Raw genomic sequence first — 19,957 nt, forward strand, 5'->3', positions numbered from 1 at the left:
ATTGAGCTTTAAGCCAACTTTTTCACTCTCCTCTTTTACTTTCATCAAGAGACTCTTTAGTTCTTCTTCGCTTTCTGCCATAAGGGTGGTATTATCTGCATATCTGAGGTTATTGGTATTTCTCCCAGCAATCTTGATTCCAATTTGAATTCATCCAGCCTGGCATTTTGTGTGATGTACTCCGCATATAAGTTAAATAAGCAGGGTGACGATATGCAGCCTTGACATACTCCTTTCCCGATTTGGAACGAGTCTGTTGCTCCATGTCCAGTTCTAACTGTTGCTTCCTGATCTGCATACAGATTTCTCAAGAGGCAGGTCAGGTGGTTGGTATTCCCATCTCTGAACAATTTTCCACAGTTTGTTGTGATCCATACAGTCAAAGGCTTTGGCGTAGTCAATAAAGCAAACATAGATGTTTTCCTACCACTCTCTTGCTTTTTCAATGATCCAGCAGATGTTGGCAAGCATACTATCAAGTACAATTTTCTATAATTAAATTGTCTTATTTTTTCTATGTTGCAAGATATTATTCTGTAAATGAGGAAGAATTGGCTCTTTATTTTATCATATTTCAATAAAGCTAAGATGTGCATTTTTTCACATGTTATCATCCCTTAATTTAAGATGACGCTAAAACAAATAGAACATCATAACTGAATCACTTACTGGAACACAAAATAGTGCTATATCTTTCAATTGATGATATCTCAGGTTTGATGAAATTCAGTAATTATTCTTCTTTAGCTAGCAAGTTTGGGGAAGTATATCTTTGTCAAAAAGGTTTAAGGCTGAAACACTGAGACTGCTGCACTTTGCTGACCTTCATTTCACAAGACACTACTAATTACTTCACAGCAACTGCTTAATGGAAGAACGCAATCAATATGATATTGAGACATTTAGCATGTCACTGGGGTATTTAAAGCAAGATTCCAGGGAACTGTAAGTTAAAAAAGAAAATTAATTTCTAAGTGCTTAAGCCAGCATGGTCAATAGAGCCTTCAGAAATGATGGACATGTTCAGTCTGCACTGACCATAAGCCACTTGTGACTATAGAGGACTTAAAACGTGACTACTGCAACTGAGAAACTAAACATATAACTTTCCATAATGTTAATTTAAATTTCAATGGCCAATGAAGTGAGTTTAGCCTGACTGAGGCACAGAGAGAATTCTAGCATGGTCAGAGTATGCCCAGGGGGAAAGGGGAGTCACGGGGCAGCAGTCAGAGGCAGGCAAAGGCCAGTCCAGAAGGGCCTTGTGAACCCTGGGACTTTTTCTCTATGTGTAAAGGGTCACCCTGGGAGGGCTTAAAAAGAGAGTGATCTGACAAATTTATCTTGAGAAATCTGTATGCAGGTAAGGAAGCAACAGTTAGAACTGGACATGGAAAAACAGACTGGTTCCAAATAGGGAAAGGAGTACATCAAGGTTGTATATTGTCACCCTGCTTATTTAACTTCTGTGCAGAGTACATCATGAGAAACGCTGGGCTGGAAGAAGCACAAGCTGGAAACAAGATTGCTGGGAGAAATATCAATAACCTCAGATATGCAGATGACACCACCCTTATGGCAGAAAGTGAAGAAGAACTAAAGAGCCTCTTGATGAAAGTGAAAAAGGAGAGTGAAAAAGTTGGCTTAAAGCTTAACATTCAGAAAAGTAAGATCATGGCATCTGGTTCCATCACTTCATGGCAAATAGATGGGGAAACAATGGAAATAGGGACAGACTTTATTTTTGGGGCTCCAAAATCACTGCGGATGGTGACTGCAGCCATGAGATTAAAAGATGTTTGCTCCTTGGAAGAAAAGCAATGACCAACCTAGACAGCATATTAAAAAGCAGAGACATTACTTTGCTGACAAAGGTCCATCTAGTCAAAGCTATGGTTTTTCCAGTAGTCATGTATGGATGTGAAAGCTGGACTTAAGGAAAGCTGAGCACTGAAGAATTGATGCTTTTGATCTGTGGTGTTGGAGAAGACTCTTGAGAGCCCCTTGGACTGCAAGAAGATCCAACCAGTCCATCCTAAAGGAAATCAGTCCTGAATATTCATTGGAAGGACTGATGTTGAAGCTCAAACTCCAATACTTTGGACACCTGATGCAAAGAACTGACTCATTGGAAAAGATCCTGATGCTGGGAAAGATTGCAGGCGGGAGGAAAAGGGGACGACAGAGGACAAACTACAGACGACAGATGGTTGGATGTCATCACTGACTCAATGGACATGAGTTTGAGTAAACTCCGGGAGTTGGTGATGGACAGGGAGGCCTGGTGTGTTGCAGTCCATGGGGTCACAAAGAGTCAGACATGACTGAGCAACTGAACTGAACTGATCTGACAATTACCTATTAACACTACCAAGACTTCTGGGTGGAGAAGGGGAGGGGAGAGACATGGGTGGGGACATCATTTGGGAAGCTGTAGAAGGGTCCAGGTGAGAGCCTCTTGTGGTTTAACTAGGAGGGGCAGAAGTAAGCTATTGTCCAGTACTGGACAGTGCTGGGAAACTGCCAGAAACCTCTGGGGGGGGGGGGGGTGGCTGAGGGGTGGAACTCAGAGTGTCACTATTGGAACAAGATAAAGCCACTACTCATCCATTAATTTATTTAAAATATGTATAGATTGAGCATCCACTCTTTGCCAGCGGCTGTGCTAGGAGTTGGGATCACAGCAATGAATGGCACAGTCATGGTCCTGACCTCATGGAGATTATAGTCTGGGGGTTATTGAGTAGAAGACAAATAAGAACGTATTGCTGTTGAGGTCAGTGCTCTGAAAAAAATCTATATTTCCTCCTGTAAGCAATGGGGAGACATTGATGGACACTGATGCTTTAAACTTATTTTTTAATTGATGTATATCTTACAAATAGTAGATTGTCCAGATCTAAAATGCCCCTCTTAATGAATTATAACCACCACTCAGTCAAGATTCAGAATATTTCCAGCATGTTAGTATTCAGTGAAAATTGTTCCACATGTAGAAATATTTTTGATGTGTTAGTGGTGGGAGGTGAGTACCACTTCCTCCCACTTCATCATCCTGGTCACTTCCAGCCACTGTAATATTGATTGCAATTGTTAGGAGTTGAAATGTGTCTAAGAATATGTAGATAATTGACTTATCTGAAAATCATATAATTAAGAAATGTAGTTTGCAATGATTAAGTTAATAATAAAAACCCTAATAATTAATCATATAAGTATTTCAAACATGATATCCTCATGGTAACAGCAGTGGCTGCAGCAACAACAACATCAACAGTAGTAATAATGTTTATTGAATACTTAAGATATGCTAAGAACTTCACAAGCATTATCACAGTTAATCTATACAGTAAGCCTATGAGGTCGGTCATATTATCATTCTTATTTTCCACATATGGGGCTTTAAACTAACTCTGTTCAAAATGTAGTTCACTGGAATTTAAATGTAGTAGGCTGCTGAGCATAAATTCTAATAGCACATCAGGTCCCTTAGCCAAGTCATTGAGAAAATTATATTTCTTTTGTCCAATGTTTTGTCATCTACTTGTTGTTCCATATCTTCTGATACTTTCTGGAATTCCACATGCTGTTTTCCTCCACAGTCAGAGCTGTGGTTGTTTTCTCATATGTGGGTTCTTATAACTAATTCAGAAGTTCAAAGCCTCAAGTAAGAATAATACTTAAGTTAAAGAAAATGCATCATCTTCTTCAATGTTACCTAAAAGGGTAGTTTTCCTTTACAACTCAGTGTCTGATACCTGCTGCCAAATATTTATTACCCTCAGCTTAGCAGCTGCTTTCTTTGAACCAGGACAGATATTTGATACCTATGTACTCTTTGATTCTGCCCATGACACTGTATTGGGAAATGATTTTAAAACTTTGTATATTTGCTTGTAAGAATGACTTCTTCATTATACTCTAAACTGAACAGGATGATGGACTTCACATTAGGGAAGAACACTGACTCTGAAGCCCTTTTCTCATGTTTTATAATGAAATTTCTACAGCCCCTGGTTTTTCTGTTCACTCACCTTGCCTCTGAAAAATGGAAGTTCTCATAGAGTAGGATAGCATTTCCCAAACCTGCCTGACAAAAAGAATGGCTGTAGTCACACAGTAAAATATAGATTTCTAGGTCTCTCTAGGTGATTTCCTGTAATTCATAATTTTATGAAGTTCTTCTAATGATTTTATGATTCAGAAGATTTGAGCTCAGGGCTCTGTTGTGACCTAGATCGGTGGGATGGGGGTCGGAGTGAGATCCTAGAAGGAGGGGATATATGTGCACATATAGCTGACTCACTTAATTGCACAGCAGAGCCCAACTAACCTTTGTAACACAACTATGTGTGTGTATGTGCTCAGTTGCTCAGTGATGTCCAGCCCGGCAACCCCATGGACTGTAGTCCACCAGGCTTCTCTGTTCATGGGATTTTTCAAGCAAGAATACTGGAGTAGGTTGCCTTTCCTCCTCCTAAAGGGGATCTTCCAGATCCAGGGATTGAACCCATGTCTCCTGAGTCTCCTGCATTGGCATGTGGATTTTTACCACTGAGCCACCTATACCCCAATTTTTAAAAATCTGAATATCAAAAGACATTTTTTTTTAAAGAGGGGAGGGGAAGGATGCTTTGGATTATAGTAAGTCTCCTACATACATAAAAGCCTTCAAAGATGTGAACGTGCTATTACATAGACTTCATTGAATCATTTGTTCAAGAGGGTATATAGAATTAAGTCCATGAAGGAAGCAGAACGTGTGCCATAAACATTGGGTGTGAGTGAAACTGCAGCTTGCCTTCCATCTCCTATTGCTGAGGATCTTTCAGCTCTGCCATCTCCTACTTCCTCTTCCTCCCGCAGTCACTAACTCTTCTTACCTGTTCACTCAATGCGGGCTGTTGTACTGCACTTTTCAAGGTCCTGTACTATAAGATTTAAAATGTTTTCTTTATTGTTGTATTCTTTTAATGTATTATTTTGTGTGAAAAGTATTATAAACGTACTACAGTTCAGGACTATATACCCAATTGTTTTGGTTGGGCACCAGGCTAACTTTTTTGGGCTTACAAAGTAACTGAACTTACGAACATGCTCTTAGAATGGAGCTTGTAGGAGAGTTACTGTAGGAGACTTGCTGCGTTAAGATACTAAAAAAAGAAAAAAAAAAAAAAAACGATACTAATGAGCCCAAGTGCGGCACTGGGACTCTGGGGTCAACCGAATTGGGCACAGAAGTAACGGAAACAGACCCACGTACTTTAGATTTTTACAATTTGCCCTGATCATCTGATTTTGGGTATAAATCATATGTACTATTTCCCCCTTGCAAGTATTATATTTCATACATATATAGCTTTCTAAATGGGAGGAAAGGTCTATTGTTGATCCTTCGGCTCTGGTACCTGCTCTACCTGATGGTTTCTGAGTGATCTATTTGTCATGTAGAAGGCTCGGTGGGTTCAATTGAGAAAGTCCTGCTTTTAGTAATAATCGAATTGGCATAGGCCACTTTTCCAGATGGATATACATAAAGTGGTTGAGATTGAAAGTCAATTCTTTATATATTTGATTTTCATGCCATCAGAAATGTTACAAATAGAGGGATCAGAGGGATTTTATATTGAAAATCTGTGGACCATTATCTTGCTATGTGGGGTGACAACTTTCTTTAGATATTAATGTCATAATTTTGTCTCAAGTTCTGTTTCCTTTTGAAAAATAAATATTTCCTTATAGCTTAGAATTCAAGTCAATTTTATAAGCAGCATATAAAAGCACATTCATTTTTATGGATGTCTGCCTATATTTTTATTCCAGGGCTATTCTCAAATATTTTCAGCCTACAGCATTTACCCATAAAAGAGTTCTGTATTAACTCTTTCAGTAACTTCTTATCCTTAATTAAAAAAAAAATTATTGGAGTATAGTTGCTTAACAATATTGTGTTAGTCTTCACTATACAGCAAAGTGATTCAGCTATACATATACATATATACATTATTTTTCAGATACTTTAATCATATAGATTATTAAAGAATATCGAGTAGAGTTTCCTGTGTTACACAGTAGGTCCTAGTTGGTTATCTACTTTATATATAGTAGTGTGTATATGTTAATCCCAAGATCCTTATTTATCCCTCCCTGCTATTTTTTCCCTTTTGTAACCATAAGTTTGTTTTCAAAATCTGTGAGTCTATTTCTATTTTGTAAATAAGTTTAATTGTATCATTTTTAAACATTAGATTCCACATATGTGATATCATATGATATTTGTCTTTATCTGACTTACTTCATGATTATCATTCATGAATATCATTCATTATCATTGAATGACACTGATTATCATTCATCTAGTATGATAATCTCTAGAGCCATTCATGTTGTTGCAAATTGCATCATTTTATTCTTTTTTATGGCTGAGTAGTGTTCCATTGTAGATACATATACTTCTTCTTTATCTATTCCTCTGTTGATGAACATTTAGGTTGCTTCCATGTCTTGGCTATTTTAAATAGTGCTGCAGTGAGCACTGGGTTGCATGTATCTTTTTTGATGATGGTTTTCTATGGTTATATGCCCAGGAAGGGCTTTCCAGGTGATGCTAGTGGTAAAGAACTTGCTCACCAATGCAGGAGACATAAGAGATGTGGGTTTGATTCCTGGGTAGGGAAGATCCCCTAGAGAAGGAAATGGTAACCCACTCCACTATTTTTGCCTGGAGAATCCCATGGACAGAGGAGCCTGGTGGGCTACAGTCCACGGGGTCACAAACAGTTAGACTGAAGCTGTTTAGCATGGAAGCAGATGCCCAGGAGTGGGGTTGCGGGATCATATGTTAGTTCTATTTTTAGGTTTTTAAGGAACCTCCATACCATTCTTCATAATAGTTGTATCAATTTAAATTCCCCCCAACAGTGTGGGAGGGTTCCCTTTTCTCCACACCAACTCCAGCATTTATTGTATGTAGATTTCTTGATGATGGCCATTCTGACTGGTGTGAGGTGATAGATACTTCATTGTAATTTTGATTTGCATTTTTCTGATAATTAGTGATGTCAAGTATCTTTTCATGTGCTTTTTTTTTTTGTCATCTGTATGTTTTCTTTGTAGAAATTTCTATTTATTTTGATCTTCCACCCATTTTTTGATTGAGTTGGTTTTTTTTTTTTTTTGGCAGTGATCTGCATAAATTGTTTAGATATTTTGGAGATTAAACCCTTGCAGTGAACATATTTACAAATATTTTCTCCCACTATGAGAGTTGTCTTTTTTGTGTTGTTTATGGTTTTTTTGGCTGTGCAAAAGCTTTTTAGTTTAATTAGGTCCCATTTGTTTATTTTGATTTTTATTCTCATTTCTTAGGAGAAGAATCCAAAATGATATTGCTGTGATTTATGTCAAAGAGTGTTCTAGTTATGTGTTCCTCTAAGAGTTTATAGTATGTGGCCTTTCATTTAGGTCTTCATTTCATTTTGACTTTATTTTTGTGTATGGTGTTAGAGAATGTTCAATTTCGTTCTCTTGCATGTAGCTCTCCAGTTTTCCTAGCACCACTTATTAAGAGACTATCTTTTCTCCATTGTATATTCTTGCCTCCTTTGTCATAGACTAACTGATCATTGGCATGAGGGATTATTTCTGGGCTTTCTATCCTGTATCCCATCCTAAAGAAAATCATTGATTCTTCTGGAAGATTTTTTTATCACTATGAAAAGACAAAGTTATGTTACTTGTTCAAGTTTTCACAGTAAGTGTTGAACCAAACAATCTACAAACTTTTATACCCAACCCACAGTCTTCATATTATACTACTCTGTAAGCTTATGATGATAGAAGATATTCAATTAAAACAGGAACAAGTAAATTATGCTCATGACCAATAAAAGTATATTTTAAGAAATGGACTCAAGTTATTTGAAAGTAATAAACAATAACATTTCATTTGACAACAATGAATCCTATTCTTGCTTTAACTAGAATTTAATCAGGAGTTTAACTGGAATTTAATCAGCAGGTTAAGACCTGCACTTAAATAGGCAAGATTTAGAGTGTATGTATGTCACAAGAAAGATGAAATGAATGAACTTTCCCAGATGATAAAATGTATTTTAAAGTTTTATTGTAGTGATTCTAGTCAGAAAAAAAGACCAGAGTTATAGAAGGGATTTAGAATGTACATTAAGTAAAAAAATAAATTACAAGTCAGTTATACTGGAGAACTGCCTGGTTATTGGGGGAAGGAAAACAACTGAATTTATACTTCACCCTTTAATTTCTTGGCAGTGCCACGCAGCATGTGGGAACTTAGTTCCCCAACCAGAGCTTGAACCTGCACCCCCTGCATAGGAAATGCAGATTCTTAACAACTAGACCACCAGGGAAGTCCTATACTTCACCCTTTAAACCAAAAATAATTTTAGGTGAATAGAAGATATCATGAATTTTAAAAGTACTAGAAAAATAACTGTTTAAAGTCTATAGTGTTGAGGCAATGAAGCTTCTCTTGGCACATGACTAGGATCTGAAATAGTAAATAGCTTTTAGAAATAATCACACAGAGATTTAACATTTCTCTTTAGAAAATACCAGGGCTTCCCTGGTGGCTTAGATGGTAAAGTGTCTCCCCACAATGCAGGAGACCCAGGTTCAATCCCTGGGTTGGGAACATCCTGTGGAGAAGGAAATGGCAACCCACTCCAGTATTCTTACCTGGAAAATCCCCTAGACAGAGGATACTGGTAGGCTACAGTCCATGAGGTGCAAAGAGTCGGACATGACCAAGCGACTTCGCTTCACTTCACTTAGAAAATACACATCGGCAAAGAGAAAAGGCAAACTTTAGTTGGGTAAAATATTTATTGCATGCATGAAAATATATTTGCAATTTGTAATTTAAAAAGAGCTTTCAGATATCAACAAGGAAAAGACCAACAATCTCTTTGAAAAGACAATGATGGGTGAGTCACAAATGCATAAATAAAAATCTTTAAGAAAAATACAAAGCAATATGACAAGCTAGTCAGATTTAATCATAACCTAGCTACAAGTTTAATAATGATGTTTGTTTTTGTTTTTTGCCATTCAAATGATCTAAATCAACACAATGGGTAATATTATTTTATTGTGGTATTAAAGATAAGTTAAGATACTTGTATAGCACATAGCATTATCAATTATTTCTAATCTTTCTAGAAAATGAGTTGGTAATATGAAGCAAAATGTAAAATGTGCAAATCTTCTGACCTATAAATTTTACTTTGGGTCATGTATCCTGAGAATATGTGTAAATATCCAATGAAAATAATCTCAATATTTTGTTTATGTGAAAAATTTGATCATCTAAATAGCTGTTAACAAGTAAATGCTTACATAAATTATAATATATTCTTTAAAATTATGTTTTTAATTTTTTTCTCTTATATTTTAGCAATTATTCAAAACAAATGAGTCAATTATTTATGGGGTTATGGTGTTATAAAAAGTAACTAGTATGAATTACATACAATTAATTTTATGATTGTTTTCCTTTCCTGTTTGATAGTGAGAGGTTTCTTAAATTTTAAAATTTCAATTGCAATAATTTTGAGTTTTCCTGATTTTGATGTGAGTTTTGATTTAGGCTCATCCGATAACTAAATAGTTTCCTTATAATTTGTCATATATTCTTTATAAGGAAACAGTTGGATATGTTTTGCTTTCTCCATTTTCCTAATGAATAAAGCAAAAGATTTAAATAACTTGCTCAAGTAAATACAAGTTAGGACTTTATTCCACTGAAATAAAGAAAGTTGCTGGGGAATTAAATCACTAATTTCCTATGCTGCATACTTGATTCAGTCAACAAGGGCCTGCAAATACCTCCAAATATTGTTGAATCAGTTATTTTAATCTTTGTTTTTCAAATTCTAGTACTAAGGAGAACAGCTTGAGATTTTCGTCTCTCGCATCGTTGTTGTTCCGTTGCCAAGTTGCGTCTGACTCTCTGCGACCCCATGGACTGCAGCATATCAGGCCTCCCTAAGTCCTGTTGCAGTATATTTATTTCTTCACTGACATGCTTGAGAGAAATCTAGTGTATGGGTATTTAGATGATATTTAAATTTTGCACTTTACAATACAATTTGAAAACCTGCTGGCGCTACTTCTCAGCAATTGACCCTTAAGTGCTATTCAGGTTATCAAACCAGATGTGTTTAATATTAGGACATAGGAAACAGTATAATGTCAGGTGGCTTGAAAGTAGTTTATTCACATGAATTAATATAGAAAGGTCTGGTATATGAAAATATTTTATTACAAAAGGTGGCACTGTCAATGAGGTTGGTACTTTAGTCAGCAGTATATTATGGTGAAAATTACCTGTTAAATATGAATAATTTAAAAACTGATGCCAGGGAGCTTCTTTGAAATGAAATTTTGTATTATAGACAACTTCTCATGAATAAAATTATAAGAGTAATTCTAGGACTTATTGTTATGATGAACAGTTAATGTTTTTAACAGGAAATATATCAGAAAATGGTTTGTTTCTTTCACTCAGAAATCTTGTTGTGTAATGAAATATATTCTTCTCATGCTAGTTGCTGTTACTTTGCAAGCCATAGATTTATATCCTGGACACAACAGACCTATATGAAATTGAAAAATGATACCCAGGTCATTTTTCTTGTCTGCTTTAAAGACTTGAGTCATTAGCCATCCATTTTCTTATATAAAATAAATATTTTAGATGAAATCATGTTTTAAAGTGAAAGTGGCAGTCACTCTCACTCATATGTCTGATTCTTTACAACCCCATGGACAATAGCCTGCCAGGCTACTCTGTCCATGGGATACTCCAGGCAAGAATACTGGAGTATTAGCTAGTTTTGTAGCTAGTTTTCATTTGCTTCATGTAGAATATAAGCTCTACCCTGCATAACTTTTACACATTTATTGTGTTCTGCATGCATGAGTGCTCAGTCACTTCAGTCATATTTGACTCTTTTCAACCCTATGAACTATACCCTCCAGGCTTCTTTGTCCATGGTATTCTCCAGGCAAGAATATTGCCTGGAGGCAAAATTCTCCTGGCAAGTGGATCGCCATTCCCTTCTCCAGGGGATCACCCCAAACCAGGGATCCAACCTTGGTCTCCTGCATTGCAGGCAGATTCTTTACCATCTGAGCCACCAAGGAAAATTTAATTTACTCTTATTAATCAAATTAATTATTTATGTATTTTTATTAGGTTGTCCATTTTCATAGTACACTGACAGTACTATATTTCAACTCAGTGAACACACTACGAATACTAAGGAAAATAAACCCAATATCCTATCTTCTCCAAATGGGAAGCCTACTAGACTCAAATAAAGCAAGAAAAGGTCAAAATATTGCTATATATTCTACATGATGATGACATCATGATGCCTTTAGGCTAACAGAATGACTAAATTAGGTTGTGAGAAATTGTCTTTTTTTTAATTAGCAAATCTATTTTTATTTATTTTATATAGGTTTTGCCAAAATTAATGCTGAATTTAAGCAGCATCTAAACTTCATCTTCTCTAGCATCATTTATGTTAGTCTCACCCTCTTGAGTATTTTACTGTCTGCCACTTACTGTAAAGGTGATACCATGAAAGAATCTTGCATGGTTCTTTTATGTGGTAACAACTTTAAAACATGCTTGCATGTGTGGAATGTATAAGATTTTGGTTCCAATCACGGTTTTACTCATTGTTTATCTCGGAAGAGGAGTAGTTTGTTTTGTTTTTCTTTTTTCTTGTATACAGGATTCTTTATATTTCTTAAAGGATAAAACAGAAAAAAAAAAGTTGGTTGTTTTTTTTTTTGCATGTGCATGCTCAGTCATGTCCAACTCTTAGTGACCCCATGGAATGTAGCCCACCAGGCTCCTCTGTCCATATAATTCTCCAGACAAGAATACTGGAGAGGGCTGCCATTTCCTCTTCCAGGGAATCTTCCTGACACAGGGATTGAGCTTGCATCTTCTGTAGTCACCAGTGGATTATTTAATCACTGGACCAGCTGTGAATCCAGAAAACATTTTTATCCACTTTCAGATTGAGGATCAAGGGTAATGACATCAGTGAAAATCTCAAACTAGGGAAATCTAGGGTGTGCTCATCCCAAGAAGCACTGACATAGGTGGTAAAACCTGTCAGCAATGATCTTATCAACACATATAAGTTTTTTAAAATTAATTTTTATTGGCATATAGTTGATTTACAGTGTAGTTTCTACTATATAGCAAAGTGAATCAGCTGTGCATATACATATATCCACTCTTTTTTAAGAGTCTTTTTCCAATATAGGTCATTACAGATTATTGAGTAGAGTTCCCGGTGGTATATGGGCTTCCTGGTTGCTCAGATAGTAAAGAATCTGCCAGTGATGAGGGACACCTGGGTTCAATCCCTGGCTTTGGAACATCCCCTTGGGAAGAGAACTGGCTATCCACTCCAGTAATATGGCCTGGAGAATTCCATGAACAGAGGAACCTGGCAGGCCACAGCCCATGGGGTCACAAAGAGTGGGACACAACTGAGCAACTTTCACAGTGTTCACGTCAATCTTATAGACTAAGGAAAGGAGACTAAAATATGACAAATATTACTTACACCTTTAATACCCTCACATATTTATTTTCTCTTTCTACCTATACTTGCTGTTCACAATGTTCCCAAAGTTTCTTTTTTAATACAGGGTCTTAAAAGAATTTCTGTAGAACTGCATCTTGTAATTTTGTGAACTCTGTTTACTGCACTAGAGTTTCCTACCTGATGCTCTGGTTCTTCATTGAATAATAAAAATAAAATGCCAACAACAGAGACACTCCTTACTCATCGCAAAAGGTACTAGTCCATTATCCTAGAACAAACTTTGCATCTTCATAGCACTTATTTCCAAGAGAAACAAACACTTTGTTGCCTACATTGTCTTTTCTCTCACTGCCATTTTTCACAAGTATTAATATTATTTATTCAGAGACCTACTTCCTCACACTTTAGTTTTCCTAACTGTCTGATTTAATGGCAAATCCATAGTCCTATTTTAAATATTCTCAAGACCATGAAAATGCATGCTATTTATTCCAGTTCGGCAGTTTAACTGCGGTGCAGAGGTTTGGTACCTAGAGATTTAAGCCGCTGCTTAAGCATAAATTACTAAAGCACCCTGTTCTTTTTTCTTGTAAATGTAACTCTCTTTAACATGAATCCCCATAGATGTCTTAAGTAATAACTGATATTCCAAGAAAAAAATCTGAAAAACAGCTAAAGGAGAAGGGGATTTACATTTTTAATCTGATGTATTAGATCATCTTTCAATGAAATCCCTCTTAACTGTGATAATCACAATTAATTCATGCCTACTCTTGTTCATAAATCTTTGGGTGGTGCCTTAAAAGGTCTTTCAGAAATAAATCTTTTGCAAAGCTGGAGTCATGCGTCCTGTCCCAGGTCCCTGAGAGAGTGTACAGAGAGATTAAGTCATAATATGGGTTGTAATCGGACAGATGTAGGTGCAAATTGTGGCTCTGTCTCTTACTTAAACTTTCAACGCTTCCAGAGCCTGTCATATGAATTATGAATTACACTTTCTACTTCCTGGGGTTGACTTAATCATAAATAATATATGTACAGTGCTCGGCAGTGTCCAATATATAGTAAGTGCTCAATTCAATAATTATATTAGTCCCTTCTATGGCTAACACAGCCGTTATCTTCTCTATGATCACATCTTGAAGCAGATTACTAATCACTTTTTGGAAAGCTTATGGTTTACAATTTGCAAGTCCTAATTTAACCAAGACCTGCAACTAGATCCCCTTATGCTAATATGTTTCTTAACTTTGTCACCCCAAATGAATGAGTTGTGGGCAGGGATCATGTTTGTTACAGTTTTTGCACTTGGCAAGGTACTTGACTTATGTGCTTGCATATAATTAGTATTCAACACATGTTTATAAACTGACAGACAACATATAGGAGTAAATAAAAATTGTCAACTGATACTCTTTTGTATTTAATTCTTTTTAAAAATGGCTTTTATCACCATAATCATTTTTTAAAATGCTACCAAGTGCAAAACTATGTCAAAGAGATTGTGTACTAGACATTTGATAACTGAATTGATGTAGCTAGTTTTCATTGGCTGCACGTAGAGCATGAACACTACCCTGGATAACTTTTATACATTTATTGTGTTCTGCATGCATGAGTGCACAGTCACTTCAGTCATATCTGACTCTTTGCACCCCTATGAACTATAGCTCTCCAGGCTTTTTGTCCCTAGTATTTTCCAGGCCAGAATATTGAAGTGGGTTGCCATTTCCTTCTCCAGGGCATCTTCCTAACTCAGGGATCAAACCCATGTCTCCTGCATTGCAGGCAGATTCTTCACCCATTGAGCCACCCTTTTGTGTTTTGGCAGGCCTTAAATATGACTACCATTTTGCCTTATTTCTTCTAGTAACATCTCTATGTTATGTATATAGCTGGTCTTCTATATTTAAGGATTCTGGAATTGCAAATATGCCTATTTTCTAAATTCAGTTTGTAACCTCAGGATCCATAGTTGCTGCACATTCTCAGTCATTCAAGACAAGTGCTGAACAGCAGAACATTTGTGATGCTTGGTGTGCACTTTCCCAGTTGAGATCAAAGAAGATGATGCAATGCCTTCGTTTTCCAGTTTTCGTACTGTAAATTAGTGTCCTTTTGAGGGTCTTGTAGGGCTATTTTATCATGTGCTTGTGTTTTCTTTTTCATGATTTTTCTGTTTAAACGGCAAAATAGCTCCCAAGCATAGAGCTGAAGTGCAGTCCAGTGTTACCAGGTGCCAGTAGGCTATGATGTGTTTTAAAGAGAAATTACATGAGTTAGGACTCTACAAAAAAGATCTTCATGACCCCAGATGATCACAAAGGTGTGATCACTCACCTAGAGCCAGACATCCTGGAATGTGAAGTCAAGTGGGCCTTAGGAAGCATCACTATGAACAAAGCTAGTGGAGGTGATGGAATTCCAGTTGAACTATTTCAAATCCTAAAAGATGATGCTGTGAAAAGGCTGCACTCAATATGCCAGCAAATTTGGAAAATGCAGCAGTGGCCACAGGACTGGAAAATGTCCGTTTTCATTCCAATCCCAAAGAAAGGCAATGCCAAAGAATGCTCAAACAACTGCACAATTGCACTCATCTCACACACTAATGAAGTAATGCTCAAAATTCTCCAAGCCAGGCTTCAAAAATACATGAACCATGAATTTCCAGATGTTCAAGCTGGTTTTAGAAAAGGCAGAGGGAACAGAGATCAAATTGCCAACATCTGCTGGATCATCGAAAAAGCAAGAGAGTTCCAGAAAAACATCTATTTCTGCTTTATTGACTATGGCAAAGCCTTTGACTGTGTGGATCACAATAAACTGTGAAAAATTCTGAAAGAGATGGGAATACCAGACCACCTGACCTGCCTCTTGAGAAATCTGTATGCAGGTCAGGAAGCAACAGTTAGAATTGGACATGGAACAACAGACTGGTTCCAAATAGGAAAAGGAGTACATCAAGGCTGTATATTGTCACCCTGCTCATTTAACTTATATGCAGAGTACATCATGAGAAATGCTTGGCTGGAGGAAGCACAAGCTGAAATCAAGATTGCTGGGAGAAATATTAATAACCTCAGATATGCAGATGATACCACCCTTATAGCAGAAAGTGAAGAGGAACTAAATAGCCTCTTGATGAAAGTGAAAGAGGAGAGTGAAAAATTTGGCTTAAAGTTCAACATTTAGAAAACTAAGGTCATGGCATCTGGTCCCATCATTTCATGGGAAATAGATGGGGAAACAGTGGAAACAGTGGCAGACTTTATTTTGAGGGGCTCCAAAATCACTGCAGATGGTGACTGCAGCCATGAAATTAAAGACGCTTGCTCCTTGGAAGAAAAACTATGACGAACCTAGACAGCATATTAGAAAGCAGAGACATTACTTTGTCAACAAAAAGGTCCATCTAGTCAAGGCCATGATTTTTCCAGTATTCATGTGTGGATAAGAGTTGGACTATAAAGAAAGCTGAGCACTGAAGAATTGATGCCTTTGAATTGTGATGTTAGAGAAGACTCTTGAGAGTCCCTTGGACTTCAAAGAGATCCAAATTCTAGTGAAAATCAGTCCTCAGTATTCATTGGAAGGAGTAATGTTGAAGCTGAAACTCCAATACTTTGGCCACCTGATGCGAAGAGCTGACTCATTGGAAAATATCCTGATGCCGGGAAAGATTGCAGGTGGGAGGATAAGGGGATGACAGAGGATGAAATGGAATTGTTGGATGGCATCACCTTCTCAATGGAGATGAGTTTGGGTAAACTTCGGGAATTGGTGGTGGACAGGGAGGCCTGGCGTGCTGCAGTCCATGGGGACACAAAGAGTTGAACACAACTGAGTGACTGAACTGAACTGAACATTAGTTAGGTAAGCTTCATTCAGACATGAGTTGTAACATTGGCCATGAGCTCAGTGCTAAGGAATGAACAATATTTAGTGTTAGATGCAGCTTTTTCAAGTTAAGAAGCACATGAAAAAAAAAAAAATGTATTGATTGGTTGATGAAAATGTAACCAAAGGCTCATAGGAACCTAATCCTGTACTTCTCCTAGGAGAAATCATTCAGTATTTGCTAATTCAATGTTCATGGTGACTTATAGATCGTAACAGAAATAATGATAATCAATTATACCATTCATGATGATTAACATTTAGTAATCTTGTATGAGTTCCTAGAGCAATGTAGAGATGATAGGGATCGGATTGGTTTGTGGGATCCTATGATATTTTCTGTACATCCCAATGCCTTTTGGTATCAGGAGATTGAATATCATGTCAGGTCCAGCTTCCAGGAGTATAAATTTGATCAAATTTTTATATAGTATATCTCAATTTTGCCACACACCTACTGCCTTTGCCATAACTATTCATACTCTGTAACAAGCAGTGGAACATCATTTGCAGATATGAGATGAATATGTAATTTTTGACCATGAAATTTCTTTGTCCCCATGGATCTTAGCAGATGTTCAATTTGGCCCTCATTTTACAGCAGCCAATAATTACAGTAAAAAGACTGTTTCTAATCCGAGGTACTCCAATTTTATCTTCTCATCATAAAACAAGACCTACCTAGCCAATATAGAAGAGATATATATGATAAAAGGAAGTGAAGAATGTTAAAAAAAGAATAGAAAAAACTGGAAATAGAACTGCCATATGACCCAGCAATGTCACTGCTGGGCATACACACGGAGGAAACCAGAATTGAAAGAGACACGTGTACCCCAATGTTCATCGCAGCACTGTTTATAATATCCAGGACATGGAAGCAACCTAGATGCCCATCAGCAGATGAATGGATAAGAAAACTGTGGTACATACACACAATGGAATATTACTCAGCTGTTAAAAAGAATGAATTTGAATCAGTTCTAATGAGGTGGATGAAACTGGCGCCTATTATACAGAGTGATATAAGTCAGAAAGAAAAAAACCGATACAGTATACTAACACATATATATGGAATTTAGAAAGATGGCAACGATGACCCTATATGCGAGATAGCAATAGAGACACAGATGTAAAGAACAGACTTTTGGACTCTGTGGGAGAAGCCGAGGGTGGGATGATTTGAGAGAATAGCATTGAAACATGTATATTACCATATGTGAAATAGATCACCAGTCCAGGTTCGATGCATGAGACAGGGTGCTTGGGGCTGGGGCACTGGGATGACCCTGAGGGATGGGATGGGGAGGGAGGTGGGAGGGAGGTTCAGGATGGGGAACACATGTGCACCCATGGCGGATTCCAATATTGTAAAGTAATTAGCCTCCAGTTAAAATAAATAAATTTTTAAAAAAAGAAATAGAACTGCCATTCAAGGAAAGAAATGCAGATTAGCACAGACTGAATTTATTCCAATGTGCCTTAATGTAGATGTTCAATAAAACTAAGTTCATTTCTTCTTGAAAACTCCCCCTTTCAAAATTTCTGCAACACTATGCAACAAACATAAAGAAATGTCTATCTCTAACCCTGATCATCTCCTACCTTGTACTATTTATATTCTATGGTGGACATATAATGAAATTTAGTTATGGAAAATTACAAAACAGGAAGAATTTGAGATCTTCTGTGAGTATGTGCACACACACACACACATACACATACACATCAAGGATAGTGGATTTAGTGGAAAGAGTTCTAAGCCAGGAGAAAAGGGTTAGGATCTAATTACCTGTAAACTGCAAACTGTTGGCTTTGTAGGGACCCTATAGTTGAGGCTCAATCTCTATGATATGTTTGCTATGTGTTTGCAGGTTAGGCAGGGCTAACTTTTTTTTAAATTAAAGTATAGCTCACTTGCAATATTATATTAGCCTCACGTGTACAGGGCTTCCCTTGTGGCTCAGCTGGTGAAGAATCCGCCTGCAATGTGGGAGACCTGGGTTCGATCCCTGGGTTGGGAAGATCCCCTGGAGAAGGGAAAAGGCTACCCACTCCAGTATTTTGGCCTGGAGAATTCCAGGGACTGTATAATCCATGTGATTGTAAAGAGTCAGACACAACTGAGTGGCTTTCACTTTCAGGTGTACAACATAGTGATTCAATATTTTTATAGTTTATGCATATATAATATTATTAACTATATTCTCTGTGGTATACATTACATCCTTGTGACTTATTTATTTTGTAACTTGTTTGTACCTTTTAATCCCTTTTACCTGTTTTCTTCATCCTCTGATTCTCCTTCTTCTGGCAAATGCTAGTTAGTTCTCTGCATCTGCAAGGGTTAAATTCTTTATTGTGGTCTTCCATCTCAACATAACAGCTGAGAGAAACAAATGCTGTATCAGGCTAAGAACTACAAAGCAGAAAGTGAATTTATATATTTTTCTCTCTAAACCCCATCATTGGAAAGACATCTAAGTTCTTAGGATTCATACACTGAGAAGAGTCTGTAACCTCTATAGCTCTACATCATATAAATATGATGGAAAGAGATAAACATTCAATGGTTATATCATCCAGTTTTGTGTCAGTGATTATTTTGACTTGCTTTGACTAAAGCAGTAGTGAACAGGAACTCTTTGTCAAGAGGGATGTGAACCTAGAATTCATAGGAGAGTGTGTTAGGTAGATTAATAGATGGAATGAATAGTTTGTTTCCATCCATAACATCATTGAAACATTTGTCTGATTTGAAGACCACTTAATGACTTGGCAGTTTACTCTGGCAACAGACCTTTCTGAGATGGGAAAACAAAATGGAGAAGTGGTCACAGTTCTCAACTCTTTGTCAGCTGTAGTAATAAATTCAAGATTTAAAATTTGTAGTCAAATATGGAATTTTATAGAACACAATATGAATGCCAAAATAGACACCAGGAAAAATATTTTTCACTTCTATAACTCTGTAGTAAAGGTGATCTCAGATTTAATAGTTATTCCAAAAGAAATGGAGGAAACACTTCATTAGGAAGCACAATAATATAACAAATTGTGGGAGGATTGTAATCTCAATGCACAGAATGAACACTAGTATTTATTTGCCAAATATGTGGCCAATCATGTTTAATTGAAGTTATTATTGCAGTGAGAAGAAATAATAATTTCACTTCTAAGGATTTTTAATTTACAGTATTATATTTGTGCAATGTATGTCGACTATAGGATAAGAGAAGTTTTTATAATTACATGCTGAAAAATGAAAGTATCAATATAAGCTCTATGAATCCTATAAATAATAATATAACAATATAGTTAAGTGGAAAAGAGTTTCTTCACTAGATCCATATAGCTTAGAAAAATATAATTTCATTAAAATGTCACATAATCTCTCTCCCTAACCTATCTTTTACAATTTTCCTCATTTTCTCTGTTTTCTA

General features: G+C 36.7%; 1 protein-coding gene across 2 annotated transcripts in view; it reads left to right on the forward strand.

Moving 5' to 3' along the window:
* DPP10 (dipeptidyl peptidase like 10) overlaps positions 1 to 19,957 on the forward strand; it is a 714,846-nt gene that overhangs the window by 527,388 nt on the left and 167,501 nt on the right. The gene's annotated exons all lie outside the window — the stretch shown is intronic.

Source organism: Dama dama, chromosome 33 (genome assembly GCF_033118175.1).
Source record: "Dama dama isolate Ldn47 chromosome 33, ASM3311817v1, whole genome shotgun sequence".
In the NCBI taxonomy this organism is placed as follows: Eukaryota; Metazoa; Chordata; class Mammalia; order Artiodactyla; family Cervidae; genus Dama; species Dama dama.